General features: G+C 40.2%; 1 long non-coding RNA gene across 1 annotated transcript in view; it reads left to right on the plus strand.

Annotated features, from left to right (window-relative positions):
- Positions 1-14,261, plus strand: part of LOC100937380 (uncharacterized) — a 57,615-nt gene that overhangs the window by 10,070 nt on the left and 33,284 nt on the right. Inside the window, exon 2 of the long non-coding RNA XR_656689.3 lies at positions 11,873-12,034. This is a non-coding gene — a long non-coding RNA (uncharacterized LOC100937380). The remainder of the gene's footprint in view (positions 1-11,872; positions 12,035-14,261) is intronic.

Genomic DNA, 14,261 nt, shown 5'->3' on the forward strand with positions numbered 1-14,261 from the left:
GCACTTATAATTTCCTTCAAGAACTTTTTTTTTGTGGGGTGGGGCAGAGAGAGAGTCTCACTCTGTCACCCAGGCTGGAGTGCAGTGGCGCAATCTCGGCTCACTGCAGCCTCCGCCTCCTGGGTTCAAGCGATCTCCTGCCTCAGCCTCCTGAGTAGCTGGGACTACAGGCACGTGCCACCATGCTTGGCTAATTTTTTGTATTTTTATTAGAAATGGGGTTTCACTGTTTTAGCCAGGATGGTCTCGATCTCCTGACCTTGTGATCCACCCACCTCGGCCTCCCAAAGTGCTAGGATTACAGACGTGAGCCACCTTACCCAGCCCCAAGAACTTTTCGTTTGCTTTCACAACCTGGCTGTTTGGAGCAAGAGGCCTAACTTTTGGCCTGTCTCAGCTTTCAACATGCCTTCCTCACTAAGCTTAATTATTTCTAGCTTTTGATTTAAAGTGAGAGATGTATGACTCATCCTTTCACTTGAACACTTAAAGGCCACTGCAGGATTATTAACTGACCGAATTTCAATATTCTTGTATCTCAGGGAATAGAAGTCCCAAAGAGAAGGAGAGAGATGAGGGAAGGGTTGGTTAGTGGAGCAGTCAGAACACACACGTTTATAGATTACGTTCACATATGGGCATGTGTGGGCATAGTTCATGGTGCCCCAAAACAATTGTAATAGTAACATCGAAGACGATTGATCGTGGATCACCATAACATATGCTAATAATGAAAACATTTGAAATAATTATGCAAATTTCCAAAATGTAATATAGAGACGCGAAGTGTGCACATGCTGTTGGAAATATGACACCACTAGACTTGCTTGATGCAGGGTTGCCGCAAACCTTCAATTTGTATTAAGCACAGTGTCTGCAAAGTGTAATAAAATAAGATATGCATGTAACACCCATATGCACTTAGCTTCCTTCCCTTGAGGACTAGAAACACCTCGAGGATTTAGCCTTGTCTGCTGCCAGGTAAATAAGAGAGATGACTCCTCAGAGCCATCGTCAAGCATCGTAATTATGTAGGAAATAAATAGGCCTGATTATAATGGTCAACATAAATACCTTCATGATTAGTTGAATCTTAAGTGGCAATTACTGATTGCAATGCCTTTTTCAAACATGTTTTTCTCTGGGTGCAGTAAACACATTGTGGAAGGCAGTCCCCTGGTATCTAGCAACTTTAACGAGGCAGTTAAGAGTGGGCTCCCCAATTAGGAAGGCCAGGGCTTCTGTGCACCTTTTTTTCCCTTAGAAACCCAGGTTTTGCCTGAGCTCTACAGTTCAGTCAAGGCCAGGGCCAAGTCTAGGTAGAAGGTGGGGTTTGTTGGAGGATAAAGATCGTGTTGAGACATTCATGTCTGGGAATTTCCAGAGATTTTGGTCATTCCTTTTGAATAAAATTACTTATAGATGACACAATCATCAAATAGGACTAAGGAGATCAATACTGCTATTTATAAACAAATCCTGAACAGAACAAAATAAAAGCTGTCTCCTTAAGAATATATAGGTGTTCTCCAAATTTGGTGAGATGACTCAATTTCTGAGACTCTTCTTTGGAAACTGTCTTCAGGGCCCCTTGTTAGTACGTAAGAAAATCCTCATTACTTGAAAAATCACACCCAATTTTTTTACTGTAAGTTGTTTGTGCCAGCTTCATTATCCAATTATTTTTCATTATTGGATTCTGAAAATACATATTTTAATGAGTCTGATTTAAAAGGAGACAAAATGATTTTCCCCTGTATCATGTGGAATTTCTCGCCAACTCTGAGCTGGGATTCAGGTTCTCCAACTTACAAGTTGGGAGGTTTTCTTGTGTTGACCACTAAATAGCCAGTGACTTTCGGTTATTTACAAAATCAAATTCCCCTTCAAATAATGAGTTTGCCTTTACTGAGGATATTTATAAACATGTTTGCCAGCTCCAGAAAGAACAGCGGATGAGTTCCTAAAATGTTCTATGCAGAGTTAGCATGCTGTAATATGTACATGACCTTCCAAATGGTACTCAAGAGGGGCTGCTTTGAAGTGTGTGGTTATGCACACCATCAAGCTTTATGCATGTTGATGAGATGGGGCGGGAGTCCACGCAGGCTTTTTTGATGAATGGACAGATCATACAGGATAGGTTTACCTTTCATTCAAAGTGTGTTTCCTAAGAATAGTATTACTAACAATATCACCACCTTATGTTTGCTTCATATCTTAGTATCTTAGCATTTCCAGAGCACTTTTTTCCCCTGGAAAAACTTATTTAATTATTGATGTGTTATTTCTATAAGAATATCTTATTTTATTTAGAAGATCTTGGAACTATGTTCTTAAGTATTATACATAATTGATATTTATCATTTAGTACAGTCTTTAAAACTTCAAGAAACTTGTATGAGAAAAATAAATTACCTAAAGCAAAAAGTTTAGATACGTATGTGCTAAGTGTAACAGATATTTAATAGGTTTAATCTATGCGAAGAAGACAGGTTTTGTTTGTTTGTTTGTCCCTCTCTTCCATATAATTTTATACATCTTGCCAACTACTGGAGAAATAAATACTCAAGCTACTACTAGTTAGCTGTATAAACTGCAAGAACTACTGCAATCTCTCTGAGGGTCATTCAATGCCTATTAATCCAGAGCACTTTTTAAAGCACTAATATCATGTCTAATCTCCCCAACAATCTTTGAGTATGAAACATAGGTCATCATCAAACTGGACATTGGTGCCCAATTATCTATCTGCGGCCCAGAACTCTGCTGAGCTCCACATGATTGCCCCACAGATGCCTAGAAGCCAAAATATTGATAACAGGACTCATTATTTTCTTCCACAATTCTCTCCTATTCTGTCGTCCCCCAGATCCATTCTCTGCCATTCTCAGCCCTGCTCTGTGTCCTGGGAGGCTGACCTTTACAGACTGCAACTTTGGGTTTGTGTTTGAGTTTGGCTAAGTGGAAGTCCTGGCAGAAGATTGACAGGTGGAAGAGGCGCAAGGTCAGGCATTTACTCCTCCCTGTTTCTTGAAGTTCTGGCTCCATCTCTTTGTGACTAGTTTCAGTTTCTTCCATGGGCCCAGGTCTCACAGCATTCAGGTAGTTCTATTTCTTTCTCTTGTCCCTGTGAACCTGTGGCTAGTAAAAGCTTCCTACTGTTGCTAGACCTTGGGTATCTCAGTATTCTTTGTTGATTCCCTTAAACCTGCCCACACATCTATAGAAAGTTCCTTGATTGAAAAGTTTCTTCAAAAATCACAGCTGAGTGAGTCATGTGTTCCCTGCTGGAACTCTAACTGATATACACCCATCCTTATTTAGTTTATTTTTATGCCAGCCTGATTGCACAAAATATAACCTAATTGCTCAAGCTAGAAATCTGGAGGTCCACTCCTACTTCCTCACCCATATATGAAGTCTTTATGACCTGTTTATCCCCTAAATATCTCTAAAAGCATTCTCATTGCTCTCTTCTCTTATAACTTATTTGTCCCAAGCCTTTCAACATAGCCTCCCTATTTATCTTCTAAACATCCTTCATACTGCTAATGGAATGGTCTTTCTATAATGAAATCTGGCCAACTTATTTGCATTTCATCAGTGGTTCCTACAGCCTTCTGGAAAGGTCAGACTCATTAGCAAGCCGATAAAGAAAGTTGCTGAAGATCTGGCCTGTACCTACCTTTCCAGCCTAATTACCTGTCCTCTTGCCACATACTCCTTACATTCCAGCCATAGGGGTCTTTGTGCAGTTCCCCAAAACACATGCTATTCCCTCTGCAAGGAATGCCCCTTCCTCACCTTTCCCACAGGCTGGCTCCAGTTCATTGACCTCAAGCCTCCTTTCCTGCTGTAGCCTCAGGGGGGAGCTATGGCATGAATGAGGGCAACTGTGGACAAAATGGTGCTGCAGATAGGTTGTCCCTGCTCTCACAAGTTCCAGACCAGTTCTTTGTCAGGGGAATTTGGTCAGAAATCTTAGCAGGAACTAAGCACCTCTGTGGCACTCTCAAATCCACCTGCCTGTCTTCATCTCTGTCACTGCCCTCATTCAGGTCACTTATCCTTTCTTCCCTGAATAATTCATTTGCCTCCCCACAGGCCTCCCTGCTCCCAGTCTCACTCCCGTGCACCCTTTGTGCTGCAGAGTGATTGTCCTGCATTGAAAGTCCAGTCCTTTCTCTCCTATTTATGGTTCACCATTAATATAAAACTTTCCATGTCTTTAGCAGTTTGGCCTTACATAAACTGGCTCTTGTTTATCTCTTCAGATTCATCTTTTACAGCTCCTCCTTGAGCACCTAAGTTTCAGTCACTGAACTAGCCACAGTTTCCCAAATTCACACTGGTAGTATGCCTCAGGGCACCACATGTGCTGTGCCCTCTGCCTAGGAAGCCTATTCTTTAGCCTTCTCCTAACCCCTACTTCTTCCTCCAGGCTCAGGCCAGGTAGCTATCTAGGGAGACTCCTTTGCTCCCACCCCACCACATCCCTGTGTATTTGTGTCAGGTTCTCCTTCCATCATGTAATTTTCCATGCCATATAATAAACGTCCTCACCAATAGACTATAAGCCTATCCAGAGCAGGAATTGCTTTTGTTTTGTTCCGTTCTGCTTTGGTTTTACTTTTATTTCCTTCAGTACCTAGCATAGGCCCTGCATGTAATAGACACTCAAATATTTGCTAAGTGAAGCTTTATGAATAAAGCAGCCGTAGGTTGCCAGTCCAGGAGTGAGAGATTTCATGTCCCGGTTTTTCCATGACCAGCAGAATCCATTCACTAACCCTCCCCTCAGGCACAGCCTTCTGCAGAAATCCTTTCTGACCCTTCCTCTTCTTCTTTAGGCTTGGTGCCCCTTATGGGGCCACATGTTATTGTTTGGAATTTTTTATTTGTATAGACTTAGGTACAAGTGCAGTTGTGTTACATGGATATACTGCATAGTGAAGTGTGAGTTTTTAGTGTAACCAGCACCCAAACAGTAAACACTGTACTCAATGGGTAGTATTCCATCATTCACCTTCACCCCCCTACTACTCTCCCATTTTTTGGAGTCTACAATATCTGCTCTTCTACTCTGTATGTCCATGGGAGGGCACTTGTTTTTGAAGAGGTAATTTAATGGGATCATGAAAGATTTGGGCCTAAATTCTGCTCTGCCGCTTGTTTCTAGCTGTACAACTCAAGTTAAATTACTTAACTTTTCTGGGCATCGGCATCCTCCACTAAAAGGCCAGTAGTATCACTGGATTTCTGGGAGCATCACATGACATATTTCCCGGCACATTGTAAGTGCTCAATAAATGTTGGTCTCCGTTCCTCCTTTGTGCTCCCTCAGCACCCTGGTCATATCCCATCAGCTCCCTGGTCTGCCTCCCTCCTTGAACTTGAAGTCTAGAAGTGTATGTCCTAGCTGTCTTTCCACAGAACCCATGGGAAATGCTCAATGACTGTTTGTGGACTGAATAAAATTTCCCATTTTACTTGTGATCAACCTGAGGCTTAGAGAGATTAAATGACCTGCTCAAATCATGCAGCAAGAAAATGGTTAAGCCAAGAACCACGACACAAATCTAATGCTTCAGCCAATACTTGTTTCATACAGTATTAAACCATGAGATGAATGTATAGTGTAAACCCATATCCATACAATAGGATCTGTGCACATGTACACAGGTATGGCCCCACAAGAGATATCAAGTACTAGCCACAGTCTCACTTGCCCACATGGAAGAAGTGGATTCTGTGTTTATCTCTATCAGCACTATCCTGCCCCACCACATACCTCAGCTTTCTGGTTCTACCATCTTCCTAAAATAACTACGGTACAATATAATTTGTTGAACAGATAGAGTTTATATTATGGTAGCTATATAAACAGTGTTCACAACTTAGTAGTGTTATATTCCATAATTCTTTTCTTTCCTGTGCAAAATTCTGTTCTCCCTGGTATGAAAATTTCTGTTTGTGTGTATGCTTGGTTTTCTAAGGACTTATCACTACTTCAAACCCCAAATTTTCCTCTGTTGCCTCAATCACCTCTCAAAATATTTGAATACATCATGTTCTACCAGTTACATGTTCATGGAGAAATATCTTTTGCAACATTCCGACTTCTTCAAACTGGCCTGATTGAGTTTCTGTGTAATTTATTTTTTCTTGATATTCTCTCTTGTTTTGGTGAAGCACTTCCTCTGGTGGCTTTTTGAGAAAGGGTCCATGGGAGGAACATTTTAAAGACCTCTCACATCTGCAAGTGAATTCAATCTACTGTTACATAATCATTTCCTTCAGAATTTTAAAGGCTTTCCTCCACTGTCTTCTAACTTCCAGTGTTACATCTGAAAACAAAGTCATTCTGATTTTTGAAATAGTGTATGCAACTTTTTCTTTTAAAGCTTTTGAGATCTTTTCTTTGACCTCAGTATTCTAAAAATCTCACGATAGTATGCTTTGCTTGGTGTGAATCTTTGCTTCCTCTACTGTGCTAGATACGAAGGGGGCCCTTTAATTAAACAACCACCACCACCACCACCACCACCACCACAACAAAACTGATGCCCGTCAGTTCCAGGAAAAGTTGTTGAATTATTTGTTGCTGATTTACTTCTAACCAACACCTCCATTTACTCTGTTCTTTCCTTCTAGAAGGTATCACTTGAATCTTGGTCCTTCTGGTATCATCCTCTAATTTTTATCTTCCTTTAATCCTCCATCTCTGTGTTCTGCTTTCTGAGAGATTTCCTCAGCTTTTTCTTGTTTTTCGTTTGTTGCATTTTTAAAATATCTATGGTCACATTTTTAATTTCTGAGAGTTTGTTTGTATTGTCTTTCCTCGCTCTCAGGATAATAATTATAATATTTGACGTTCTCATCTCCTTTTATAGTCTGTCTTTCCTCTAAACTTTTTTAAATGTTTATTTTGATCTCTGTATTTCACGTTAGAGGCTCTTTTCTTCAGATATCTGCTGACTTTTGGTTGTCAACTCATGTTTAGGAATGAATAAAGCACTAAGAAACTGATAGGAAATCTGAGAGCACAAGACGGACCTACCAACTATGGGCAATATAGGGCTATGGTTCTCGACAGCAGGCAAGACACTGGTGATTTTCACAACTCTGGGAGATAGTACTGGCATCTGGTGGGTAGAGGCCAGGCATGCTGCTAAATATTTTACAATGCGCAGGACAGCCCTCATAACAAAGAGTGATGCTGCCCAAAAGGTCACTAGATTTTGTTGAGAAACCCAAGTGTAGAATATCACAATGGGTCATTGAGTTAAGTCACCCCTTTATCTTTCTTCTGGGCAGATTAAATTTTTGCAGGCAAGAACCTACCAGTCTCCTGCCTAGAGGCTATAGCCTTGGCTCACACCATTCTAGAAGCCTGGAGAGAGAAATGGGCTGGTGGTTTCAATAGTCCGTATATAAAAGTCACTTAATCACTCTGTTACAATACTGTCTCCTCACCATCAACTCTGGCCAGTGTTTTCCCAGTCCAGAAGCCCTCTCCAGAGGCTAAACATCTAGTTTTCTATTGTGGTGGAGGAAAGGCAATTAATTGTCTACATGGAGTGGTGAAGGGGATGTAGAACTTGAATTTCTTCCTCAACAGACTTTCAAACAATCCTCCTGTTTTTAGTTACATCCTTACCTCCTCTTCAGCCCCAGTTCCTGAACCTTTGGGACTGGCAGATTTCTGTTGTATGAAACAGACTGTATCTCAGCTTTTTCTACAGCTGCCTGCTAAGTCATTATCACTCATCTATCTGCCTTCCAGCTTTCTATTCTGTTTGCTCTTATAGATTTATGGCTTCTTAAAAAAATGTATTTGCTACCATAATAGTGAGGTTTCTGAAGGGAATGAGAGCAAATGCATGTGCTCTCTTCTCCATCTGTTATATGGAGGTCCCACAATTTTATTTTTCATGTTGAGCATCTACTGGTGTTTTCCAAAAAGGAAATCCTAAATACAATAAGCCCATCATCAAATGAAAACAATGCATCTATACTGAACACCTGCCACACACAGGGTAAAATGTCTGCATTCTGTTGAATCTCTCGTGGCCAGTTTGGAGGTGCATGTTACCAGATGGATTTCAATGTCAGGAGTGATTTGGTTGCTTTTTTCTCTTAAAGAAATCTACTGATTACAAATATCAGAGGTTAATTTGGAGCTCCTATCAGCTGCAGGATTCAGTGTAATAGGAGCAGAGAAAAAACTGTTTTAACCAAAACCCAAGAGAAAATAAGAATCCAAACACAATCTGCTAAAAATAAAATAGCAGTGTGCTAATTGACTCACTGAGTTCTGTGTGAAGAGAATTCAGATTTCTCCAGCTGACCAGCTCCCTGAGCAGCTGGAAAAATGACTTTAGCTCAATGTCACTGGCTGTGATCTCTCCTTAGAAATTTGATTTTCACTATGGTCCTTTGAAAGCTGGTGAATCTGGAGGAGACCTGGATTACGCTCTGGGTTTCCATCCCATGAACAGATGCTGCTTGCAATGCCAACTGAAGCATCAACTCATGTTGAAAAAAAAGAAATCTGCTTTGAAAGCAGAGAGGGGATGTAGCCATACTTCCCAGGTACAGTGGGTGCCAGCTAAGATTCTTTCACACTCCAGCTTCAAGTCTTACATGAAGGCAGATACTACATTCCACCACTGGGAAGGAGAGAAAGCAGGATTAAAGGCACATTTGCATTGAAGTAGTGCGAATAAATGCAACCCAGAGGAGCTGAAACCTGAGCCCAGAACGATGTGACTCCTCCATTTGAACATCTAAGGGGACTACTTTTATGGTGCCATGGCAACAGCATCACCTTCCATGGTTCTCTTGAAGAAAATTTTGTGGAAACATAATCAAAATATATGAGGATTTGGCACTGATTCGATGAGCCAGTGATCAAAGTATTCATGTCTTATCACATTTTGTTGTGCAGCTTTTAAATTTTCCAAATTTAAATTATCCAAATAATATTCAGCATAGAAAAATTAGAATATGCACATAAATAAGGAAAACTACCAGTAGTCTCTCTACTCAGATATAAGCACTGCCTTGCAGTTATTTTCCTATGCCAAGATACCCAACTATATGCAAGAGGGGGGGTAAAATAAAGATTCTTTTTTGAGACAAAGAAGGAAAGGGTTTTCTACTCATAGACCGTCACTGAAATAATTACACAGAGCTGTCAGTCAAGAAAATAATTAAAGCCAGAGTGGGATGTGAGGAAAAAAATTATGAGGAAAGAAAGGTAACCTTCTTTCAAAAAGAATCTATTGTAAGTATCTAATGTGAGTGAAGTGAGAATAAATACAAGACTATCATAACAGAAAGAGCAGAGAAGTTAACTTTAGATTGTGTTGAGTTAAACATATATTAAGTGCTTAAGAGCAAGCACTAGAAGAATAGAAATAGAATGTACAACTTCCATGCTAGTTGAGAATGAAAATGGGAGATGAGAAGAATAAAGAAAACAATTCAGTGGAAGTGAGAACATTAGTCTTCTTGAGCTGCCATAATAAAATACCATGACTGGTGGCTTCTGCAACAGACATTTATTTCTCACCACCCATAGGGTGAGTCTCCCCCTAAACCCAATGTCATTGACAAAAGCAACACCTACCAAAGAGGAGGGATAAAGACGTGGCTGAGATTCACTCAGCACTTAAATCCCATTAAAGCAAAGATCAGACTAGAAAAGCAGGGCACAAACAGAGAGCCTGATCCCTGGAAAAGAAAAGGTCTAGAGTTCATTCGACTTCAGTGTTTAAGAATGAAGTGTCAGCTGTTCAGTCCTTCAACAAGTAGCAATCCAGTACCTGCTAGGGAGGAAGATGAGAATTTCAGGACCAAATTATTCATTCAAAAGACGTAAAGAAAATACAGAACAGACAGCACTTAGATCTACTATAAAAGAACCTCAGGGATGTCATTTTTAAATGCTTTAAAAAGGGATCCACAAATCCAGAGGTATTATATATGTGAAATTTTCACTGACTAGAAACAAAGGCTTGTGTTGGATGAACTACTCCCTAAAAAGCCCATCTCCTCAGCTCGTGGGAATGTTGGTATTTGTGCTGAGTGAAAGGGCATTTCCACTTCTCCAACTGCAAAAGCTGTATTTCTTTCAATATTAAGGTTAATGAGGGCTGGGCCCTGTAATCTACATGAGTAGGTTAATTCTCATGTGTCCTAGATAGTTGAGAGAAAAAGAGATTTAGAACTTCAGCTGAAGGGGAATGCACAGACCGCCATGCCGGAAATGAAGGCGTGCAAAGGAAGCGAGGAAAATCACTTCGTACCGGGGTCGCCTCCACTTCAGCTTCTCCACCTGTGAAGGAGGCATGCCCAACTGAGCCCTCCCTCCCCAAGGCATGAAAGACACGTGCCAGTTCACAGGCTTCAAACACTTTTGGAGAAAAGCAGTTATAGATATCATTCAAGGTTTGATGATATTATAGTAAGAGAAATCTTTTATCAAAATTAACAGGGCTGCCATGACATTGCTGGAAGAACACAAGCATCTTGAGTGTGTTTTCAGAAGTGGGATGTGCTTTGAGTTGATCTCCTGTCCCGTTATCAAGAGTATGATTTGCAAGATGCCGTTAGAAACATCTTTATCCTACTAAGTTGAAAGATCAAAGTTTTAAAATGTTACAATTAAATCAGACTATTTCAACATGTTTGTTTAAAATGATGACACATTGTGCCCAAAGGTAAAAGAGTGTGACCCCTGTCATGACATCCTTTCTCATTCAAGGCTGTTTTTGACACTGTTGTGATGACAAAGGTGAGGGCAAAGAAGGCAGACATAAGAGATTCCTGTGTGTTAACCCTCACAATAAAGTCCTCACTGTTCCCTTCAAATATATAGGTGCCTTCATTGTTAAAATCAAAGCTGATAAATAGAATGATTTTGGATTCGTTCACTCTGGCACTGCCTGGCTCTGTGCTAGACACTTTGTGCTAGAAAACCATGGTGTGAAAAAAAGGCCAGTAGTAGAGACAAAAACAAACTAGATAAGCAATCAAATAGCTTGAATTATGGTTAATATGAAATGCCAGAGCAGACGAGACTCATCTAAAATGATAGAGGATTGTCCGGGGTTAAGGTACAGAAGATTGAATTTGGAGGATCAGGAGGCAATATGGGGGGTGATTTAAAATGTACTGTATTTTGATTGGGATGGAAATTATATATATTTGTCAAAACTAATTGAATTGCATACTTATAATGAACACATTTTATTGTGTATAAATTACACCTCGATAAAGTATAAACACTCACAGAAAATTATGTGACACATGCTATGAAGGAGACAAACCCAGATAACATAGTGCGGTGGAGTTGAGGTCATCTTAGATGAGATGTCTTGAGAAGTCTTTTCTGGCAAATAAGATTCTCTGTTAGAAGGAGTATGAAATAAAATTTATGGGACACTGTTGTTTTGGACTGAACTTCTGTGCTAGGCCCCGACACCAGCCCAAACCAGAATGGAGTAAGTCACTTGTGCTGGGTGCTATGTAATCACTGAACTTTCAAACAGGCCTGTTTTTCAAGAAAACAGGAGATTCACAGCAAGCAGTCCAAAGGTGCCCTGTCAACTTCAGCTGGCGTGATAAGAAAGTCTCCTCTGCTTTAACCCCATAAAGAAAGTAGCTTTGAAATGACTGATCTGTGTTGTGTTCCTTGTTTCTGCTTTCTTCAGCCTTTTCTGCCTATAAAGCTCACCTCCTCTGCTCAGCTCATCAGAGCACCTTTAAATTTCATAGATAGGGTGCTGCCTGATTCATGAATTACTAATAAAAGCCAATTCTATCACTAAACTCAATTTGTTCAAATTTTGTCTTTTGACAGGAGGAAGGAGCTCAATGTGGAATCACATAGGCAAAGGCTCTGATTATTTTCCTTGCAATGGAAGACAAAAGCCACCATGTTTATTAAAACGAAAGTGGTATTTTTACTCTTCCCTGGAAAGAAGGTATATGCAACCAGACCATCCCACCAAAGTCCTTCTAGGTAGGGGAACAGGAGAGTATTAGCTAAAGAATACAAAGTTTTTTTGGGGGGTTGATAAAAATGTTCTAAAATTGACTGTGCTCATGGTAGGTTACATCTATCTGTGAATATACCAAAAACAATTGAATTGTATGCTCTAAATGAGTGAATTGTATAGTGTGTAAATTATATCTTAATTTTTTTGAAGTTTTAAAGGTAATATAATTCTCTGATGAGCCAGGTTAGGATGTGAACTCTAGCCATGGACTAAAGCAAAGTACACGGGAAAAAAAATCCTTCATTTTGACTTTCTTAGCATCATATATGTTGAAGCTACAAAATGTAACTAGAGAAAATTTAAATGTATTTTCTATTTCATTCATATGCCAAAGGAAAATTAAACTCCCCTCCCTCCAAAAAATGGAATAACCTTACCCAGTAAGAGACTTCTATTTTTGATAGCATGGCACTTTGGATACATTGAAGAACCCTCTCAAGTGAAATAAAAATTCTGGGTAACTTTATTATTATTATTATTTTTTTTTTTTTGAGACAGAGTCTCATTCTGTCGCCCAGGTTGGAGTGCAATGGCATGATCTTGGCTCACTGCAACTTCCGCCTCCTGGGTTCAAGCATTCTCCTGCCTCAGCCTCCCAAGTAGCTGGGATTACAGGCACACTCACCATGCCTGGCTAATTTTTGGGTTTTGTTTTTGGTTTCGGTTTTGAGATGGAGTCTTGCTCTCTCGCCAGGCTGGAGTGCAGTGGTGCGATCCTGGATCACTGCAACCTCCGCCTCCCGGGTTCAAGTGATCCTCCTGCCTCAGGCTCCCTTGAGCGTAGCTGGGATTACAGGCACGTGCCACCATGTCTGGCTAATTTTTTTATTTTTAGTGGAAATGGAGTTTCGCCATATTGGCCAGGCTGGTCCGAACTCCTGACCTCAAGTAATCTGCCCACCTCCCAAAGTGCTGAGATTACAGGCGTGAGCCACTACACCTGATCACATTTATTATTTTAAATGTATTATTCAGCTGGCGTAAAATAACCTAAGGGCCCTAACAAAAAGTGAAATCTTGGAGAGGTGAATATCTAAAGCTGAGGATAATAGTGAGAATAGGCTAGGTCACACAGTGGTAACAAACACAATCTCAGTGATTAATATAACAGCAATTTATTTTTCATTCATGCTTCATCTCTGCAGGGGCCTCTGGTTACTCTAATTCTGCGTAGACCCGGGTTGATGGAAACTTCAGTCCAACCTTTGACTATTGAAGTGAATTTTTTTTATTTTTTATTTTATTTATTTGTTAGTTTTTTTTTTTTATGCAAGGTCTCACTCTGTAGTCCAGGATGGAGTGCAGTGGTGTAATCTTGGCTAACCGCAACCTCCACCACACAGGCTCAAGGGATCCTCCCACCTCAGCCTCCTGTAGCTGAGACCACAGGCATGCCCCACCATGCCTGGCCAATTTTTTTATTTTTTATTTTTGTAGAGGTGAGGCAAGGTCTCACTATGTTGCCCAGGCTGGTCTTGAACTTCTGGACTCAAATGATCTTCTCAGCTCGGCCTCCCAAAGTAGTGGGATTACAGGCATGAGCCAATATGAGCCACCATGCCTGGCCCTGCAATTGATTTTTAAAGTCTTTGTATCATGCTTCACTCTCTTCCAGTTTGGATATACATATATTTTTATTTTTTATATCTTCCTATTAAGATGTATACTTAGAACAAATACTCATCAAGTTCCTTCTGATGGATACTCCATCCCTACCAACCTACAGTTTTCTTTTTAAAAACTAGGATCCTTATACTATGTTTCAATGATGGAGCTCCCTTTTATATATTAAAATCAAACCAGTTATTATAACACAATGGAATTGACACTCTAGGGTAATGGATATAAAAGGGAATCTGGCTACTCTTTATTGTAAGAGTTACACAGTTTTAAAATAAGTTCCTTCAATTTCAAAGGAGACTCAAATGGTGTGAAAAGTGCTTTCTAAAGTGAGAATTCAGAAAGCCAGTTTAGATTTCTTGATTAGGCCCTGTGGTGTAAGGCCATGGTAATTACCAATGGAGCTCTTTAAACCCTGTATCATATAGTCACACTTTCTTGCTTCATAAAACGATTTAGATCAATTTCTCCTTTGGAAGACAAAGAAGAATCTGGCTCTACATTCTTGGCCTTTAGAGTTTGTGCTACCTAAATTGTCTAGTTGCTCTTGGACTACATTGTTCCGTAAGG

This window comes from Pongo abelii, chromosome 16 (assembly GCF_028885655.2).
Source record: "Pongo abelii isolate AG06213 chromosome 16, NHGRI_mPonAbe1-v2.0_pri, whole genome shotgun sequence".
Taxonomy (NCBI): Eukaryota; Metazoa; Chordata; class Mammalia; order Primates; family Hominidae; genus Pongo; species Pongo abelii.